The sequence below is a fragment of the Peromyscus eremicus genome, chromosome 3, assembly GCF_949786415.1.
Source record: "Peromyscus eremicus chromosome 3, PerEre_H2_v1, whole genome shotgun sequence".
NCBI lineage: Eukaryota > Metazoa > Chordata > Mammalia > Rodentia > Cricetidae > Peromyscus > Peromyscus eremicus.
In genome coordinates this window covers 11168356-11191096 of record NC_081418.1, presented here as the reverse complement: position 1 = coordinate 11191096, position 22741 = coordinate 11168356, and positions in this window count along the sequence as shown.

The window sequence follows — 22741 nt, the reverse complement described above, 5'->3', positions numbered from 1 at the left end:
AGAAGGGCACCTGCCCGGGGAGCAGAACCTGGGGCCAAGTTGGGCAGGTCTTCCCCGGAGTGGCTGGTGCCCAGGGATGGGGTCTGGGGCAAGCTAGGGCACTCACCTGTGCTTCAGAAGGGAAGTCCTGGGCAAGATGGGAGCTGGGGGCCTGCCTCTAAGTCTCAGGAAGAGGCTTGGGGCTCAGGCAGATGGGCGTGGGGGCAGGGCGTGGAGACTGCAGGGTCTGCCAGGGGTCTTGGAGAAGGGGATCCTTCCCGGTTGTGGTAGAAGGGCACCTGCCCGGGGACCAGAACCTGGGCCCAAGTTGGGCAGGTCTTCCCCGGAGTGGCTGGTGCCCAGGGATGGGGTCGGGGGCAAGCTAGGGCACTCACCTGTGCTTCAGAAGGGAAGTCCTGGGCAAGATGGGAGCTGGGGGCCTGCCTCTAAGTCTCAGGAAGAGGCTTGGGGCTCAGGCAGATGGGCGTGGGGGCAGGGCATGGAGACTACAGGGTCTGCCAGGGGTCTTGGAGAAGGGGATCCTTCCCGGTTGTGGTAGAAGGGCACCTGCCCGGGGACCAGAACCTGGGCCCAAGTTGGGCAGGTCTTCCCCGGAGTGGCTGGTGCCCAGGGATGGGGTCTGGGGCAAGCTAGGGCACTCACCTGTGCTTCAGAAGGGAAGTCCTGGGCAAGATGGGAGCTGGGGGCCTGCCTCTAAGTCTCAGGAAGAGGCTTGGGGCTCAGGCAGATGGGCGTGGGGGCAGGGCGTGGAGACTGCAGGGTCTGCCAGGGGTCTTGGAGAAGGGGATCCTTCCCGGTTGTGGTAGAAGGGCACCTGCCCGGGGACCAGAACCTGGGCCCAAGTTGGGCAGGTCTTCCCCGGAGTGGCTGGTGCCCAGGGATGGGGTCGGGGGCAAGCTAGGGCACTCACCTGTGCTTCAGAAGGGAAGTCCTGGGCAAGATGGGAGCTGGGGGCCTGCCTCTAAGTCTCAGGAAGAGGCTTGGGGCTCAGGCAGATGGGCGTGGGGGCAGGGCGTGGAGACTGCAGGGTCTGCCAGGGGTCTTGGAGAAGGGGATCCTTCCCGGTTGTGGTAGAAGGGCACCTGCCCGGGGACCAGAACCTGGGCCCAAGTTGGGCAGGTCTTCCCCGGAGTGGCTGGTGCCCAGGGATGGGGTCTGGGGCAAGCTAGGGCACTCACCTGTCAAAATCACACATTCTTAGAGGAAAGGTCCTGACATGCCATTGTGAGTCAAGGAACTGCCAAACCTCCATTGAGTTGATTTTCTTCTGGCCATTTACTGCTGGGCATGCAGCTACCCTTAAGCGTAGCTTGCTTCTTTCTCCAGTGAGACTCCCTTGAAGGAAACTAAATTTTCATTTGCAAGTTGTTATTAATTAGAGGTTGCTTCCGGGTTATGGATGGGAGCGTGTTTCCACTTCTCCTTTCAGCTCTAGGACTTCATCTGGTGCAGAACTGCACAGGCTCTGTGTATGCTGCCATAGTCTCTGTTAGTTCATGTGTGAGTTGATCTTGTTGACTGAGCGGGCTCCATTTTCTTGGTATTCTCCATTTCCTTTGGCTCTTTCACTTTCTGCATCCTCTTCTGTGGGGATCCCTGAATCCTGAGGGGAGGGATTTGGTGGAGTCATCTTATTTATGGTTAAATGTTTCCGGGTCCCTTACTCTTTGCATGTCTGAATGTGGGTATATGTGTGTTCCTGATTGCTGCAGGAGGACGCTTCTCTGATGATTTCTTTAAGGAATTTATTTATTTTCTCTTTAAAGTCCTCCATAATGTTCATAAAGGGTATTTTAAGGTCCTTTTCTTGTGTTTCCACTTGTGGCAATTCTCAGGGCCTGATGTGGTAGGGTTGTTGTGTTCTAGTGGGTACCTATTATCCTGGCTGTTAATGATTTTATTTTTACATTAGAGTCTAGGCATCTGTGTTTGGGAAGATTATTATTCTAGGTGCTGATATCTGGTCTTTGTTGGGTGGGTTGTTGTTTTGTTTTGTTGTTGTTGTTCCTTGGTTTCTGTTATGCTCTCAGGTTCTTAGTAGTATATGGTGGCTGTGTGTTGGAATCCTGATAGATGTGGCCACTGGGAGGTTGCAGGTAAAATGTGTTTCTAGGTGTTCAGGAGCTGACACTTAGGAATGGGGATGGACTAGGTGGGTGAACTGAGGGTATCCACAGGAGGGAGGAAAGCAGGGTGTTCCAGCAGGGAATGGGGGCTGGAAAGCAAGGAAAAGCCACAGCAGCTGGTCTGCTACAGAGCTGGGGCTGAGACTTGGGAATTGGATTTGGAAAAGAAGATCTGCAGTTGGTCTACCTGCTTCCCTGACTGGAGTGCCTTCATTCTTCATCAGAGAAAAGGAAATTTTGTGGAGGGCACATTTGTATTACTGAGTCGTAAAATCATTTGCATAAACAGAGTACAGGTGTTTGGAAAGAAGACCTGGTGTTGAGTATGGGAGGAGCAGGAGAGAGTGGGGGACATGTTTTCAAAATACTTAATGTAGTTTCATAATTCTCAAACAATAAATTTAAAATATAACCATTAGGAAGAAGTTTATTTCATTTGATAACAGTATACAAGCAGTCAGTTACAGGAGGGGATGCCCTTAATCCTAGTATGGGGATGGCAGAAGCAGCTGGATATCTGTGAATTTGCAGTTGGCCTGATCTATCTGGTGAGTTCCATGCCAGCCAGGGCTACATAGAAAAAGCCTGAAGAAAAATTTACAGAAGCAGTTAATACTGTACTGGCTGCTAGCTCAGGCACCCATTAATACCACTACAGAGCTTTCTGCTCCTTATCTTTGAGGGGTCATGTTGGCTAGTTTTATGTCAACTTGACACAAGTGTCTGAGAGGAGGGAACCTCAGTTGAGAAAATGCCTCCATATGATCAGGCTGTAGGCAAGCCTGTAGATCATTTTCTTAACTGGTGCTTGTTGTGGGAGGGCCCAACCAATTGTGGGTGGTGCCATCCCTGGGCTGGTGGTTGTGTGTTCCATGAGAAAGCAGGCTGAGAAAGCCATGAAGAGCAATCCAGTAAGCAGCACTCCTCCATGGCCTCTGCATCAGCTTCTGTCTCCACATCCCTGTCCTGATTGAGTTCCTGTCCTGACTTCCTTCAATGATGGACTACGATGTGGAAGTGTATGTAGAAGTACAAGTCTTATTAGATAAGAAACACAGAGCCAATTAAAGATAAAAGCCCAAGAGGTCAGAGCTAAGAGGCTTATCCTTCCTGCTTCAGTGATCCTCTTCAGCCAAGAGAGACCTACTAACTGTGTGTTTGTCTTTGCATAGACTTTCTGTTCTGCCTTCTAATTGGTTGTAAACCCAACCACATGACCGCCTCATCACTGCATGTCTGTACAGACCTCCAGGTCTTCTATGGTTGGTATTGAGATTAAATGCGTGTGTCTCCAATGCTGGCTGTATCCTTGACCACACAGAGATCTACCTAGTTCTGTCTACCAAGTGCTGGGATTAAAGGCGTGCGCCACGAACGCCCAGCTCTGCTATGGCTTGCTATTAGTCTGACTCCCAGGCAACTTTATTTGTTAACATACAAATAAAATCACATTTCAGTGCAAATAAAATATCACCATAAGTGTAAGCCAAATAAGCCCTTTCCTCCCCAACTTGTTTTTGGCCATGGTGTTTCATCACAGGAGTAGAAAGGTGACTAAGACCAGAGCTCCTGACCTGTTCCCTTTTTGTTAGTAACCTGGGGCTTTCATGGTGACTTTTCTGCTGCCGTCATTGTTTTACGGCTAGAAAAAGAAGCACTGAGACAAGAGAGGATAAAAACCATAACTGAGCTGCATTAGGCTCTTACAGAAATTTCCCCATAAGCTCTGCCTCGGCGGCTCTGCTTGCGGCTCGCTGACTTCTGCCATATGGCCACTCCTATTTGCATGACAGGCTAGAGATGGAAGTGCAATTACTGTTTGCTAATTTGCTGGATTTCAGCTGAAAGCAAGGCCAATCCCAACAAAATAGTAATTCTGCTACTGCAGAAAGAGAAAAAACCCCGAAAAGTTTGCTGCAGTGTACTCTGTGGTCTCTGAAATTCCACATACAGTGTGTGACACAAATATGCATAAATGGAGGAAACATCTCTTCATCCCCAGGACAGTACTCCTCTGTTCATTTATAGATGTGCTTCCTTTAAAACCTGAGCATTTATACATTGAAACTGTTAAAGTTATTTAAGTAACTCTCAAGTTGCATTAATTACTTTCTTTGCTGTTACAAAGTATCTCACAAGAATCATTCCAAGGAACTGGAGTTTATTCTGGCTTGCAGTTTGAGGAGATACTTTCCATCATGGTAGGGAAGGCTATAGTTGATTGTTTTTGCTCTTTTGGCCCTTTTGGGGGCCAGTCATCCAGCTCCCAAATAAATCACACACTGAGGCTTATTCTTAATTATAAATGACCGGGCTTAGCTTGACTTGTTTCTTGCCAGCTTTCCTTAAATTATCCCATCTACTTTTTGTTTTTGCCTCTGGACTTTTACGTTTCTTTTCCTTCTGTATATCTTTTTTTTTTTTTTTTTTTTGGTTTTTCGAGACAGAGTTTCTTTGTGTAGCTTTGCGCCTTTCCTGGAACTCGCTTTGGAGACCAGGCTGGCCTCGAACTCACAGAGATCCGCCTGCCTCTGCCTCCAGAGTGCTGGGATTAAAGGCGTGCGCCACCACCACCTGGCCCTTCTGTATATCTTACTTCACTCTTACTCTATGGCTGGCTGTGTAGCTGTGTGGCTGTGTGACTGTGTAGCTGTGTGGCAGGGTAGCTGGCCCCTAGTATCCTCCTCTACTTGTTCTCTTGCTCCTTCTACCTTTCCTCCCAGATTTCTCCTATTTCTGTCTGCCGGCCAGTCCTGTCTATTCTTTCTCCTACCTAGCTATTGGCTGTTCAGCTCTTTAATAGACCATCAGGTATTTTAGATAGGCACAGTAACATAGCTTCATAGAGTTAAACAAATGCAACATAAACAAAGTAATAATCTTAAAATACTATTCTACAACAGAAGGCACAGTGCAGGAGTGAGAGCCCAGATGGTCACATTGTATCTGCAGACAGGAATGCACATGTGCTCAGCCACATTGTATCTGCAGACAGGAATGCATGTGTGCTCAGCCACACTGTATCTGCAGACAGGAATGCACATGTGTGCTCAGGTCCCTTGCTCATTTTCATTCAGAATGTTCCTGGAAGGGTCCCACCCACTTTTCTGGTAGGTCTTCCCACTTAATTAACCTAATTTAGATAATCTATTTTAGATATGCACAGAGTTTTGTCTCTTCAGTGATTCTAGATCTTGTCAAGTTGATAATTATTCTTAACCACCAGTGGCAGTTTAAGTAAGGCATGTTGCCCCATAGGCTCAGACATTTGAACACTTGTTTTAAGTTGGTGGCACTGTTTAGGAGGTGATGTAGCCTTGCTGGAAGTTATATGTCACTGAGAGTGGGATCTGAGAATCCATAGCTTTACTCTACTTCCGGTTTGCTCTCTACGCTTCAGCTTGTGGTGCTGGCATGCCTTCCACTTGTCATGCTTCCCTGCCACAACGGACTCTTATCCCTCTGCAACAGTAAGCCAAAATAAATGCCTGTTTCCATAAATCACTTTTGGTCATGATGCTTTATCACAGCAACAGAAAAGGAACTAATACACATGCAATGAATGTTTTTAAAGTCAGAATGGGAGGAAGATGAAGAAGGAATGGGACAAGAGGAGAGTTGGGCATACGGATGAAGAAGAAATAGAGAAAGTAAGACTGTTCACATACCAAACAAATAGAGAGAACTACATTTGTTCTTTCTAGTCATAAATATTGCTATTTGCTGTTTTGGAAAATGAGCTGGATAATATAAAGCATCCCTGAAAGAAAAGCATGTAAGAAAACATGTTTGAATGCTCCTGTGAAATATAGTACCAATTGCTCTTTAATATTAACCTGAGTGAGGTGTACTCTATAAACAACAGTATGTCCATATTATTTATAGAGTTTGATGAGTTTTGCACATTTATTTACTTGTATATATATATATATATATATATATATATATATATATATATAATGTATAATAGCCAAATCATTCAGGATATGGATCAATTACATCATTTTCCAAAGTTTTTTTTTTACATCTCTTTGTCCTTTTATTTGTCTCATTAGGAACTATCAATCTACTTTCAGTAATTATATATAGGTTGTATCTTAATAGAATTTCATGCACATTTGATGTATTTTTTTTTTTAATCTGGACACTTTGAACATTCACAGCCAGACCAGACAAAAGTTTGAGAATTCCAAGCCTGATCCATGTGGGAAAGGCATTGCAGATTTCCCAAAGGTCTAAGCCATTGTCCTTGTCACGGTTGTTCCATGTCACCAGCATCCATTTACTAAGTGTTTCATCTACTCTTTGTTTTCACTAAAGTCTTTCTAGTCTTTCGGCGTCTGTGGTTATGTGAGGTTTATTCTGGGTCCTCTATTTTATCTTGTGTCTGTATTTTATCCATACCATGTTGTTTTGTTACTATGATTCTGTAATATTACCAAAGTATTCTGGAACCTCTGTCTTTGCTCTTTCTGACTTCAATTGTTTGAGTTATCCTGGATGTTTTCCTTCTTGCATATGAATTTTAATATTGGTTTTACTAGTTTAGCAAATAATTTAATTGGAATTTTGAAAGTGCTTTGATGGTGACTGTACTGATTCTATAGATCATTTTCAGTAACAGTCACAGTTTTACAATATTATTTCTGCCAATCCATGATCATAAAAGTTATTTCCACATTCTATTATTTTCTTCAGTTTTTTCAGTATTTCAAAATTTCCATTGTAGAGAGACTTCACTTGTTTACTTACGTTTATTCCTAAATGCAATTTACTCTTTGAAACTATAGACATCTTCTCTGACATCTTCCTAAACAATCTATTCATTGGTATATGAAAAAAGCTGTTAAAATTTTGTGGTTATTTCATACCCTTAAACTTTCATGAAAATGTTAATTGATCTAAGAATTTCTAGTAGATTCTTTCATATATATATATATATGATGTTATTGTTTGTAAACAGAGATACTTAGAATTTTTATTCTCCTGTTTGTATTCTTTAATTTTATTCTCTTATCTTATTGTTCCTGTTAAGACTCCAAGCACTAGATAAATAAGACCAGTGAGAGTGAACACATCGCTTTCATTTCTGAAATGTTTTTTATTTCACCCTCATGTTAGACTTAGTTTTGTTATATAATGCTTTATAATGTTGAGCTTGCTACTTATGTTCCTAGAATCTTCAAGGCTTTTTTTTATAAATCTGTGTCTAACTTTATCCAGGTTTTTTTTTTTGCCTCTACTGAAATGATCAAGGTAGTTCTGACCCCAAGTCTATGTGTTCTGTTATATTTATCCTGTGTCCAAAATGTGTGATGTCTTTAAGCAATAGGGTCTTAACTTTCAGTTCCTTGGGGGCAGCCAAGGGCAATGACAGTAGCTTATATTGTTTTGGAGTCCCACAGAGTCTTCCAACCAACAACTGTAAAGGACCCCTGTCTGGCACTGGGGTCTCAGTTAGATAGTCTGGGGTTCTTTAGAGAACATTGCCTGAGAACAGCAATGTTCCAGCTAAAAGACAAATGTAAGTAAATTAAGTCATGAAACTTACCTATTTCCCTTCTGCTTCTGTTCTTTTAGGTCCCTAGGCATCCATTGGTGACACTCTTTGTCCCAGGGCCACCCCCACATTGAAGTCCGACTTGCTTCTTGGAATTTTTCTTACCTCCCAGTTATTTTCCTTTACCGTACTTTAATAAAACCCCAATCTTTAAAAACACAGTTCATCTCTGCTAAATGTTTAGGAGGCAAATTTGCTTATATTCCCAGAGGCATTTCCAATTTTAGGAGGAGATGTTTAATTATTTCAAATTAATTTGTAAGTGCAAATATTCACATAATATAACAGAATATATTAATCTGTGGAATTCATCTGGGAAAATGTATTTAGGGCTGAGAGTAAACTTGTAGTTGTCTTGGAATGGGGACCTCTCCCAATAACCACTTGGCCTTGTGTTTCTGATTTTTAATTTTCATTATCTAATTCCATTTTAAAATGTAGATATGAGTTAAAAGCTTCATGTTGTTGAGATTCATATCTGACTGTTTTGAAGTAGCAGCCACACAGTGGCTCTAGGGATCTGTGGCAGGTGGATTTTCAGCAGAACAAGCACAGTCAATGACTTTCTTATGTCTAAATGAGCTTGTTTCTGAACCCTCCCCATATGTTCTCCCACTAGCTTTCTCTAGCATCTAGACTTCCTTTTCTAGGTGCCTGTGTGTGAATTATCCTCACTGGAAAAAGGAGTTATTACTAATTATCGATCATGTGTCAACACACCTGAAGAACTAACGATCACCGTTAAAGGTTAGTTTGGGACTTAAAAAATTTACCACCATCTATATAATGCATGGTTAATTTGACATGAATCAGAGATTTGTGTGTGGTCATATGCTCCATTTTATCTGAAATAATTCCCAACTTTGCCTTCATTACTTTTGTTTTTAAGATTTTCTAGTTTTCATACTTGCCATTAAGACCTGCCATTTCTAATTGCCTTTGAGCATTTTTAAGAGTTCATTTTCTTCTCTAACCTATCAAGGATTTAATCTTCTTTGGTTCTGAGAAAGCATGCCAAAAGTTATGCTGCCTCCGTGGCTGTGGCTCAGGCTTCCCTTTTCACAGGACTAAGCAGATGGTGAGCACTATTTCCTTTATCATGCAGGACTAGAACGCAGTGTCAAATATGTGGCCATCTTACTGGTCTTGCGTGGATTCTAATTTCTTATATATTGAAAGTCAGAACAATGAATCCTTTCCTGCCAACACAATAACGTCACATTTCAAACTGTTGTGTGAATTACAAAGATATGTCACATGTAGTTAAGCCAATGTGTCAGCTACTGCTTTATACATTTCATATGCATTCCTCATTTAATCATAAAGGAAATGAGTTAGGTTCTACATTTGCATCTTATATACAAATAAAACCTAAGAGAGAGAAGTTAATAGGTTAATTTGGTTTAGAAAGCTCCTAGTTAACAGAAAGCTATCCAGTCTCATGGAAGTTAGCTCCAGTATCCTTACACCATAGAGTTTATGTGAAGCTGGAATTGATATTATTTGTAGATGAGAACATTAACTCACAGTGCTAGGTTAAGGTATTATTTTCTGTCATGTAACTAGAGAATTTCAATTGCAAGTGTCTATTATTCCAGAAACTCATGTGGGCTCTTCCTTAGAGAAATCATATAGAAAAAAAGAGAGACAATAATTTCAAACTTTCATCATCTTGCTTGAGACCTTGCAAGCAACAGCATTTAGAGAATATACAAACAGGAATAGAACATGATAAATGTATTTATCAAGAACCAAGCCAAATCCCTCCAGGAAGCAGAGTTCTAATATGTAGTACCAACTGTCTCAGTCTCTCTCATTAAGAATCATGGAAAACATTGGGTTGCACACTCTTGGTTGTTTGCCTGGACTAAATAAGGTTGGCCATTTGAGAACCATGAACCTTAAAATCAAGGCAATAGGACATTCAGCCTCAAAGTCATTCTGCCAGAAAAGTGTTTATCCCAGACACTTACTTTAGAAATCCTTCATTAATTAGGACAGTCCCCCTGTGCAAATTTGTGCACTCCCCCAAGGGAGAGATAAGTTTGTGTTATCCGGGCACAGGTGGGGCTAGTTAATGCAATCCAATTGCTGTACAACTGCCAGGAAAGGGGGAGAAACACTGAGAAGACACAGGCTTCATTTCTCTCTTTCTTTTTTTTTTCATTCCTCTTTCATCAGTGTATACTGGTCATAAGAATGTTGGGGTCATTATGACACTTCCATACAAGTATGTAAGAATGCATGCATACTGTGTACATGGCTTTTATTATCCTTTCTGGTCCAGTTCCTCCTCTCACTGTTCAAATAGTTCCTCTTCTACTTACTTGTCAAAAAGACACAGGATTTAAAGTTGAAAATCCAAACCAAACAGAACAATAGCAACAGTAAAATAGTTCCTGAGTACATAGCTATTACTTAGAAGTGGGGTTCCAGGAAGTGACTCATAGTGCTTCGTCATCTGTGATATGAACATGGACACTTTCCTTGATAGTTCCCTGTGGAAATGACATAAAGTGGCAGGTATAAAATCCACTTGATAATATCTACCAAATATTTTCTAGGGTCTTCTAATGCTTCCTTAGAAGATGATTTATAAAATTAAATGATCAGTGAGGTTGCTTCTGCCCCAGAGGATTAAGTTGAGGACAAAGGGGGAAGAAATAGGACAAATATCAGAGCTTTGAAGGCAATTGGCAATGCCCAGAAAAACCTCAGCTAGTTGGAGATTATGATTGGAGGTGATATCCATACATTCCTTTCCCCTCTCTCTCCTCCCCCCTCTCCCCACATACACTGTGTGTATGTGTGATGTCTGTGTTGCATATTTTTGTGAGTGAGCACAGGCATTCAATATCACAGCACACATCTGAATGTCAAAGGTCAACCTTGGGTAGTGGTACTCACCCTTCACTTTGAGGTAGGCTATCTTGTGCTGCTTTATACATCAGTCTAGCTGGATGTGCATTTCTGGTGACTTCTGTGTCTTACTGTGGGATGTTGTGATTACTTACTGTGTTGTCTTCACTTGGGTTCTGGGGATCCAAACTCAGGTCCTTATGCTTGCATGCCAGACTCTACCTACTGAGCCATCTCCTCAGCCCATGCCTAGTCCTTCTAAGTTTCCATTGTGTATATCTTCTTCTTCCTCCAACAGGCTAATAAGTCATATAATAACTTCCATATGTGTATTTATTAATATTAGTGTAGAACAGATACTTTACTAGAAATGGAAATGCTAAATATCAATATACAAATGAGGACACTGATGTGGAGACTTTATGCATCAGGGCATTCCATGAAATCACTCTCACTCAGGCTACAGTCACTTCTACCCCTGTGTGCTTTGTGACTGATTCTATAACAGCTGAGTAAATCTACTATCTTTTTCTACCGTCCTTTCTCCATCCTATTCTTTCATTTCTTCCTACTACTAAAGTAAGCAGTTAAGCAGAAAGATGAAGGTCTTTTCAGGGTTTATTCTGATCATCTTGGGGAATTTGTTTATGTGTGTGTGTATAGTGTGGGGTTGTGTTGTAAGCATATGTATTCATGTATGTGCATATGTTTGTGAGCAGGTGCATGTACTTGTGGGTACATGTGGAGGTCAATAGTCATCATCATGTGACCAATGACACTCCAAATATAACATTAAATAATAATGAAAAGAATTAATAATAATAACTATTATTAGAGATAATGTATCTCCAGTGAATCTGAGACTTATGGTTTTAGTTAGACTGTCCGGCCAGGATGTTTGCAAGATCTACCTTCCTCTGTGTCTGAAGCCTGGAGTTATGGACACAGGTGGCTGTATCTAGTTTTGACATGGATGCTATGGTATCACATCCGAGATCCTTATGCTCACACTCCAAGCACTTCCCATCTGAGTCATCTATCCAGCTCTTCTATTTGAGAATGTCACCATTAAATTGACATAAAACCATTATAATCAGTAAACATTAATGTACTTACAAACTCAGATGTATATTTGACAAAATTTGAAATATTTTGGGGCTTTCAAGGTGGCTTTGCAGGTAGGGAATCCATATGGTAAAGGGAGAGTATTGACCCTGTAAGTTTCCTTTGACCTTCATATGTGCACTGCAACATACATGTTTGAACATGTGTGTGCATATGAAATAAATATGACTTTCATATGTGCACTGTAGCATACATGTTTGAATGTGTATTTGCATATAAATATAAATGGAAATACATATAGCTGAAATCATTTCTGTTGCTGAGTTAATTATTTAAGCTTATAAAAGTTTTTATGAGAAATTCCAGACAGGAATCATTAGCACAAATCTTGATACTCATGACATCATGAGCTCATGAAAAGATCACGTTGATGTTTCACCCATTTTACTATTTCATTTACATCCTATTAATGAGTTTCAAGTCAGTGTTCTAATAAAAAAATTATGGTGAATATACCTTCTATAGATTTAGATACTATTAAGGATTAGAGAAGATCAATTTCCAATGTTTCTAGTACCATACAAGAGTATTCCCTTATGTCCACAACACAGAAGACCTTTGTGCCCTGTACCCCAAGCAGATGGTCAATTAGATCCACCGAAGTATTGGGCACAGATCTTCCAGGTCGATCAGCAGGAGAGTGCATTCCCACCATGACTGAAGGTCTAGGTTTGATCTTTCTCACTGATCTGTGTTTAGGACTGGGCATAGAAGAATTTTTACTCCGGTTATGAAGTAATGTACTTTTACATTTTTCCCTTGATTATTATAATGACAGACATTTTGGGAGGAGTTAAGGTAAGTTTTGTCTATGCAAATAAAAATGTACATTTAAAAATTTTATCTGAACTTTGTTAAATTACTCGAAAGTAACTGTCTGTTACTACACAAAGACTTGGGCATCGTCTGTGTGTCAGATCTTCTTTTATTGGTTGTGGTGTTTGGATGGAGAAGATGAGCAGGTGTCTGTTTGCATCAAGCTGACATCACTTTGGGGGCACAAAACCCACGTCGACAAAGAAACAATGATGAGAAAAACAATGCAAAAGATCAGTGTAATCTCACTTGGAAAATTGATACTGTTTTAAAATAAAAAATCCCTCTGGAAAGGTCAAGAGGCCACATAAATTGGAAGCACTATAAAGAAGATTACTTTGGAGCTGGGAGGATGGCTCAGTGGGTAAAGCTCTTGCTGTTCGGGCTTGACAAATGACTTTGGATCCCAAGAACCCAGGTAAGAGTTTGTCATAGCCGCACACAAGTCTAACCTCTGCACTCCTACAAGGGGCTTGGAGGCAGGGACAAAAGAATCCTTAGAACCTTGCTGGCCAGATAATGTGGCCTATTCATCAGTGAACACAGGAGACACCATCTTAAACAAGGTGAACATGAGGACCAGCAACCAAGGTTGCCTCTGGACTCTACATGCCAGCTGTGGGTGTTCATGCCCACACTCACACAGATGAACACAATATACACACACCACTTAACACACACATGCACATACCAAGAATTTACATTTAACAATACAAAAATCATACTTGCTTATATAAATACGTTAAGCATTGATTTTGACTTGGTAGTCATCTGTGGAGAAAATACATCATTTTTACTCATTTAAAATATTTCTTCCATTTTTTGAGATTATAATATGTCATTTTTCCTTCCCCATCTTCTAAACTCTACCATATATCCCTGTTTGCTCTTTTACAAATTCATGGTTTTGTTCCATTGATTGTTATTGCATATGTATAGGTACATGTATTCATATATATATATAAATACAATCTGCTCAGTCTATATAATGTTAATTGTACATATGTTTTTCCCATTTTGAGTGAATTGCTCAGGCACTGTTTTCTAATCTCCCGAGTTATAACTGTCATGAGTAGTATTTTTCTGCCATCCACTGACCAAACTTAGGCTTTTCCTCAACCCTATGAGTGGCTGAGAAAGATCACTATGAGTTACAGAATTTTTGCCTTTCATGGTGCCTCTGCCTTGTATCATGGTTACCTCTTAATTGATCATAAAAGTATAAGAGGAAGCTGGAGGCTGAGAATTCAGTTTCTATACTATTTTCTCAGTATGTTGTGCACCAGGGGGTGACTTTCCAACCCATTCTATTTACTTCCTTATACTAGAAGATAAATCTTTCCCCAAGTACATATTTCTCCCAATTAATTAAGTCTCCAGGAGCAGATTCCTGATCTTAATATATTCTCCTTAGTTTGAGCTAATTGTCAACATGGTGTTTTGTTTGTTTGTTTGTTTGTTTGTTTGTTTGTTTGTTTTTCGAGACAGGGTTTCTCTGTGTAGCTTTGCGCCTTTCCTGGAACTCGCTTTGTAGACCAGGCTGGCCTCGAACTCACAGAGATCCGCCTGGCTCTGCCTCCCGAGTGCTGGGATTAAAGGCGTGTGCCACCACCGCCCGGCCAACATGGTGTTTTTAAGAGACCCCATTCTTTTCTGTCCATGTTAATTAATGTTTTTTTTTTTTAAAGAGATAAAAGTTCATAGTTGTGGTAGCATAAGCAGAGATACAAAGAAAATTCAAGCCCAGCAAGAGAAGACGGCGCACCAGAAGTTCCTCCTTCGGGTTAGATCTCTGTGACTGCTTGGCCTCTACAGCAAGGGTGTATTTCCCTTGTGTGGATGTTACTCCCCATTCTAGATACAGGCCATTGATGCGCCCGGTACAGCCCACCCGAGAGCTCTGCGTAAGTGCCGGCCCTGGCTGCCAGCTGCTAATTGTATAGATAATTTCTACAAGTCCCAAATGGGTCCATTTCTAGTCTAATAACAGCGATAAATTCAAGTGATGATAGCATCCACAAAGGTAAGAGCAAGCTTTGAAGTCGAAGCATCAGAGGCAGTATCTTTGTGCAGTGCTTGAAGTATTGAGGATGCACGTTTTTAATGGAGTTTCCCTTATGTCAGTGACACATTGGGCTTTTCTTATTTAAATTGGTGTGTTAAAAAGGGGAACAAAATGTTCTCAAAATGTTTAGTGCCTTATTGCGGAAATTCTTTGTACAGTTATGTATCAGTGGATTTTGGTATTGTAAATAGAAGCTGTTTCATGAAAATATATAGCCTATATGGCCATCTATATTTATTTTTATTATGTTTCTAATAGAATAAAATCACAGTGGTTTAGAAACATACAACAAAATAAAGTATTTTAAAGATGTTACGTGACACCAACCTGAACTACCTGTAATGAATGAGTGCTCACTCCCAAAGTCTGTACCACAGCTCTATACCTTTCTTAGGCAAAGGAAATTTATATGCTGTGCACAGGAAGGTCAGAGGACAGCTTGCAGGAATCGCTCCTCTCCTTCTGCCTTATGGATTCCAGATATAGAACTCATCATCGTTTCTAATTAAGCTACCTTTAAAACTTGTTGTTAGAAGAGGTATTTAATTAGGAATGATGCCGAGCTGTTTGAAGCAGCATCACATCAAAGCAATGTATTGCAGGTTGGTTTTTTTTTTTTTTTTTCTGTTTGTGTCTTTATATAGATCCAGTTTAAACACAGACAACGACTTTTGCTGAGATTCCCATTTGCATTGTAATTAATCTTAAAACAGTCACATAAGTTGGAAATAGTTTTTCTAATATTGTTAGGGAAATTTAGCAAAAAGAAAATGAATTGCAAAGGAATTAGTGATCAAGATGAGGAAAGAATATTTTTTTACCTTCCAGTGTTTTAAAGACCCTTCTGGCTCCTTTTCCTATTTCCTCCTTCCCCCTCTCCCTTCTCCTGACTGCTTTGTCTCTCCATCTCTTTGTTTCTTTCCCTCAGTGATTCACTGTGGCTCTTTTGCATGGCCTACACATTTGCATGGCTTATACATTATCCAGCTCACCACATTATTCAAAAGTGTTGCTATATGACACTCATTCTTTTCAAAGACAGAAAATTAATTTTATGTGGTATGATATTTTGTCCAGGATATTTGGTAAAATCATATTAAACTGCTATTTTGAAATCAGCTTGGAAGATTATGAATGCAATTCTGTGCCTTGTGCTCCTGGGAACAATTTTATAGCCTTTGGTTGGTTGGTTTGCTTCAAAAATCAATATATGTGATTTGCTAAAGGTCAACTGTAGCCTTCTGTCCACTTCCCACCAATATTTTAACATCTCTAGGACATTTCCACTTCTCAGTCCATCTTTCACTTCAAACTCCTCATAACTACACTCCCACTTTTCTCCACTATTTCTCCATGTCATTCCTAGAAGAAGGCAGCATGCACCTTGTAACATGCATGCTACTCCATTTCCTTCTAACATTTCACTGTCCCAGGTCTGTTTCAGTGCAACCGCTTTTGTTAATAGTTTCTCTGCATCGTCAACCTTAAACACTCTCTCTAGTTCCTCTGACCACGTGCAGAGAAAGTCCTCCCCTCCTTTCCAGTCTCCAGCCCTCACCCCCTTCTCTTCATTGTGCCTGATCTACATTGGTCAGAGGAGTTTTTAAGGTATTTCTCCAAGCTCTACCTTCTACTTACTCATAAACCTGCTGCAAACTGGCTTTTGTGTCTAATAGTCCATCTAATACCTACATCCAATACACAAATTGTCCTTTTCTCCAACTAAAATTTTGCTTTGTAACCACTTTTTCATGATGAAGCAAAAGTATTTTTTTCTCCAAATTTGTTTACTTAAGCTGTCAGGTAAAAATATATATATTTTTTAGATACACATGATGATTTGAAGCATGTGGAATGTAAGATCTAGCTCATTAAGAGAGACATTCCCTCAACCAGCTTTTGATTCTGGCCTTGCTTTCTTTTGCCTTGCCTTGCATTTCCTTTTCTTTTCTGGTGTGTGTGTGTGTGTGTGTGTGTGTGTGTGTGTGTGTGTGTGTGTGTATGTGTGTGTGTGTGTGTGTGTATGTGTGTGTGTGTGTGTGTGTGTGTGTGTGTGTATGTGTGTGTGTGTGTGTGTGTGTGTGTGTGTGTGTGTGTTTTAGGCATGTGTGCATGTATGTGGGTACATATGTGTGTCATTATTCATGAATACATATGTACACGCATACATGCATGTGGAGGCTTATGTCAGGAATATTTAATGATTGCTCTTCTAACTTATTTATTGAGGGAAGGTCTCTAATAAAACCCAGAGCTTGCTACAATTTCTAGTCTCACCAACCAGCTTGCTCCATGGATCCTCTTTCTCTGCCTTTGACTTCTGAGAGTGGAAAACAGGCCTGCTGCACCATGTCCACATTCTGGAGATCTCAACTCAGGTCCAAGTCTTGCATGGCAAGCACTCCAGATGCAAAACCATATTTTGACCCCCAGTTACAGTGTTTGTGAAGATGAGACATCACAATATTCTCTCTAAAGTAACACCTTAAAAAATAATGAGATTCATTGAAATTTTATTTCTACAATATACCTTACAACAATTTTATTAGATGTTAATGAAAGTATTTGGAGCAATACATTATTTATTTTTGTTTTGAAATTAAAATATAATTTCATCCTTTTCCCCTCCCTTGCCTCCCTCATCGCTCCCTCTCAATTTCATAATTTGTTTTTCTTCAAATGTTGATATATAATAAATGCATAAATATACAAATACTGCTTGCTCGATCTCTTTAGTGATTGTTTGTATGTATATGATTTCAAATATCAATTGAAATTGACCAATTGATATTAGGTAACCAATATTCTCCTGGAAAAGACTCCCTCTCTCTGCTTTAGCACTCCTTAGCGGCCTACACTTCTTTGTGTAAGGATGAGGTCAAATATATGTCAGCAAGTCTAGGTTCAGGTCTTGTTTCGACAGCCATATTGTTCCTGGAACACTCATGATTAATATTTCTTATAAAGATTTTGCAGTTCATTAAAATATTCTAAAAGGGAGTTGAAGAGATGTCTCAGTGGCTAAGAGTACTTTTGCTCTTGCAGAAGATCCAGGTTCAGTTTCAGCACTTACATGATGACTCACCACAAACTGTAACTTCAGTTCTAGAAGATCCAGTGCCTTCCTCTGACCTCCAAAGGCCCCAGACACAACACTCATACACATAAAATAAAATGCATGGTTCTAGAAGAGATTAAAAGATAGTACATAGGCGCCAATCTATGAGTATGGCAGATTATCATTAGGCATCATTACATTGACATATTTTTTTCTCCATTTGTGTTTGGCTCTATCCCATGTTTCTGGGCCATCCAGCCTCTGGGTCCTGGAGCTCCAGGCAATGTTGGGGTGGGCTAACTCTCATGGCATGGGTCTCAGGCTCCACCAGTCATTGATTGGCCTCTCCCACAATCTCTGTGCCACCCTTACCCCAGCACATCCCATAGGCAGGACAGACTGTAGGTCGAGGACTATGTGGCTGGGTTGGTGTCTCAATCCCTCCACTGGAAATCTTGCTTGATCACAGGAGATGGCCAGTTCAGGCTACATATTCAATATTATTAGGAGTCTTAACTGGGGTCACCCTTGTAGATTCCTGGGAGTTTCCCTTGTACCAGGTTTCTACTGACCCTGAATGCCCCCCTTTTCGAGTCCTCTTTTTCAGTCCTCTCCTTCATCCTCCCACCTCCCCTGCATCTGATCCCTCATGTTCCCATTCCCACCTCCCCCAGTCTACCCACAAAATCTACTCTACTTCCCCTTCCCAGGGAGATCTGAGAGTCTCCACTCCCCAGCATTGAGCCCTCCTTGCTACCTAGCATCTCTGGGCCTGTGGATTGTAGTATGATTAGCTTTTACTTCATGGCTAATATCCACTTACAAGTAAGAACATACCATGTTTGTTTTTCTGGGTCTTGGTTACCTCACTCAGGATGATTTTTTTCCAGTTCCATCCATTTGCCTGCAAATAGTCTGGTTGTCACCATAGAGGCCTCATTCAGCAACTGATGGATGTAGATGCAGAGACCCACAGCTAAACATTAGGCGAAGTTCAAGAAATCCTGCTGAAGAGACAGAGGAAGGACTGTGGGAGCCTGAGAGGTCTAGGACATCACAAGAAAACCCACAGAATCGGCTACTCATAGAAGACCCAGGCTCACAGAGTCTGAACCAACAACCAAAAAGTCTGCATGGGACTGACCTAGGCCCTCTCTATATATGTGACAGTTGTGTAGCTTGGTCTTCTTGCAGGACTCCTAACAGTTGGAGCAGGAGCTGTCTCTGACCCTTTTGCTGGCTTTTTGGACCTTATTCCTCATACTGGGTTGCCCTGCCTGGCCTTGATACAAGGAGAGGTGCTTAGTTTTACTGTAACTTGATATGCCATGTTTTGTTGATATCTATGGGAGGCCTGCCCTTTTCTGAATAGAAATGGAAGAGGAGCATCAGAGGGGAGGTGTTGGGGGTTGGGGGGCTGGGAAGAGGAGAGGGAGAAGAAACTGTGATTGGGATCTAAAGGAAAGAAAGAAAGGACATAGGTAGCTGCCAAAGGCAAGATTATAGAGACTGAAATAGAGTAAAAATATGAGATTGTTTCATCATTCAGGATAGAAATTTTAACAGCCTCTCCAAACCCAGCATTTTGCAATAAAGATTTGCTTTTCCTGTTTGCTATTGACTTCACTGTTTTTTGGTCCACATGTCGGTTTTTATGCCAGTACCAAGCTGTTTTTATTACTGTAGCTCTATAGTACAGCTTGAAGTCAGGGATCGTGATGCCTCCAGAGGTTGTTTTATTGTACAGGATTCTTTTGGCTATCCTGGGTTTTTTGTTTTTCCATATGAAGTTGAGTATTATTCTTTCCAGGTCTGTGAAGAATTGTGTTGGTATTTTGATGGGGATTGCATTGAATCTGTAGATTGCTTTTGGTAAGATTGCCATTTTTACTATGTTAGTTCTGCCTATCCATGAGCATGGGAGATCTTTCCATTTTCTGACATCTTCTTCAATTTCTTTTTTCAGGGACTTAAAGTTCTTGTCATATAGGTCCTTCACTTGCTTGGTTCTGAGGCATAGCATGCCCAAAGGAACTTTAATATGGAACACTGTCATTATGGTGATGAGAGCATGGTGACACATGACTTGTCCCTGTCACCTTCTGTCTAGGAGCGACACAACTTCTGCTTACGTTTCTATGGCCACAGCAAGTCATAACCCCTAAACTATCAAGGGAAGGAAAGAGCAAAGATATTTCGCTAAACAATGATAAACTCTGAGATTATCTGATTAAAGTCCCAAATAAATAAATAAATAAATAAATAAATAAATAAATAAATAAATAATCATTGTTAAAGTTGTTCTTGAAAATAGCAGTACCTTTGAAGGAACTTGAAAGGAGTGGACATATCATATGAGGAAAGCCCAAGTGAGGTATTTTTGTGAGTTTAAGGAGAAGTATAGCCTAATTTACTAACAATATTTGAAATTTATGAATCAATGATATATTTGCTTTTGTTAAAAATTTATCAGAGAAATGTGAGGTAAAATTGGTTATTACATTAAATGCTTGCTGCAAGAGGATCACCCTGCATGATGCATGACTGAGCAAATGTCAAGTATACCACAAAGAATGTTTTGGTGCAAGCTGTAGATATACCAGAGAGAAAGGAAGAAATACTTCCCAAACTTGTTTTCAGTTTCAATGTCAAAACACACAATTCCAATAAATCTAATAGTAGTTTTAAACATCTCATATTCTGTTGATGAAGATATGGCAAATAGGTATCGCTATTTACCTCTTCTCTTAATATGACATAATCCAGCAGCTCCGACAGATGGAGCAAACTTTTAATATCTTCTCTTTTGCACACAATACAGTGTGAATTTTTAAGACCAGTGAATTGTGAATTAAATTACTGATCATTTCCCGTTGTTAAAGATCTGGAAGATCTCCCGAAAACTGAACCCTGAAGTCTCAGCTCTGCTGCTAATAAAGTAACAATTAAACTTTAGGAATGGAAGTGCTTCTCCTTTTTCAGAAGTAGACTGTGGAATCGAGAATCAGGATTTTAGGTTCTAGAAAAATAGATTGTCTCTCAACTTGTAATTGGCCTTTGGTAACTCTGTCAAGCTTTTGAAAACAACCTATTTTCTATTGTACATAACTAAGGTCTCAAATATGATGTTTAGATGTTCATACTCAGTGGAATGAATATTATATGTCCCAAAAAGGAACACACACTGTCTCATAGAGTTACCTCTTCCTTTTATTTGTGGTTAGAGTTTCAAAATGTAACCTTCTTAGCAAATTCCAATCATGCAATATAATATTAACTACTGCTGTTCTATTACACACTCAAGCCACAAACTTACTCATCCCACATCATGGCAAGTGTGCCCTGTGACCTGTATCCCTGCATTTGTTCCCCTTTCCCACCTCCAGTTTGCATCTATGTATTCAACTCTTCCTTTTGAGTGCATATGTAAGTGAGATCATGTAGTAGTTTTCTGTTAATATCCACATATTTTGCTTATAGTATTGAGTCTTAGTAGATTATGTTTGTAAATTCAAAAACATCGAGTCTTTGCAGCCATCTATATTTTCAATGCTTGGGAGACTGAGGTGGAATTCTCAGTTCAAAGCTAGCCTGAGCCACATAATGAGACCTTGTCTCAAAATATAATCCAAAACAAACATAAAACTTGAGGCTCTATGGGAACTAACTATAAGTAATATATCTGAAGCCCTTCCCCTCAAGGAACATATAGTATATTAAGTACAATTTAAACAGGAAGAGAGGTTTAGAAACTGTTCATGAGTTTTGTCTCCATTAACACTTGTGAGTCCTAGAAAGTAAATTAATTTATTACAGAACTTGTGGAATTTTCATTAGTTATGAAATTTAGAAAAGGCAGGAAGGAAACTACAATAACAGCAGCCCTGTTGTGGGATACGCTTGCAGGGTTGTTGACAGGACTACTAGTATCCTTGACATTGTAAAGAATGGCAACAACTTATAACTATTATAGATTGTCTCCAATTTTTAAAAAATTTGTCCCTCATATGATCAGCAAGATGAAGCTATCACTAGATTGGAAATAATGTGACTCAAACAACATAAATGTGGTTTCCTTACTTAGTGAACAGAATAAAACACTCTGAATTCTTTGGTCTTGTAAAACAACACCCAACCTTTAAATGCCTTGTCAACAACAACCATCCTGATTCTTGAGCATAAGACACTGCCTCCACCCCCGTCATGCACCATGAGAAAGCTATTAGAGATCAGTGTGGTGTGACTTGCAGCTTTTGCTTTTCAATCCTGAAGTGATTCATTCGTCCCTTTACCAGTTCTACTCAGTCCACACGGGGTTTCAGGGACTGTGCCACAGTAATTTCTGAGTGGACAGATACTCTGAATTTCCTGAGTTTGCCAGTTTCAAAATCAAGGACTGTATATTTTGAATTATATATTTCGGAGTGCCAATTTGATTTTAAATATATAAGAAACATACATTATTTATCTAACTTGAATGGGACTATTATTTTATAAGGATCTAATCACAGGAGCAAAATAATAAAACTTTTCCCAAAACTGGTCTTCTCATGGTGAAGTATATGCTTTAGTTTCTAAAGAATTCTTGAAAATTACGATATAGAACATGTTTTACTCTGCGAGTCCTGAAATACTTACAATTGTAGGATAGCCACACAATACAGTAGATGTACTTGTTTGATTTGTTTGTGAAATAGATTGTATTTTTGCTGATACAGACTTATTGCTATAACCTATTTTAAATTCAATCATTGATTTCTTGTTGAAAGACTTCCACAAGAATTTTGAAGTGCTATATTTTAATGTCCTAAAGGAAATACCACATCTGTAGAGAGAGAGAGAGAGGAACAGAGACTGAAAAACAATCAAGTAGGCCACATATTCCTAAGTTAATTATGCATAAACATACCTAATAGATTTAATTGGGAATCATGAATTATAAATTCTAATCTACTATAGGTTCTTTCACTTTTTTAGAATTCTATATTTATTTCTAATATGTATTGGAGGGGGGGTTGTGCACATTAACGTAATGTGGGCAGAGGCCAGAAGAGGATGACAGATCACGTAGAGCTGAAGTATCAGGCAGTTGTTAGCCATCTGGCATAGGTTCTAGGAACCCAGCTCAGGCC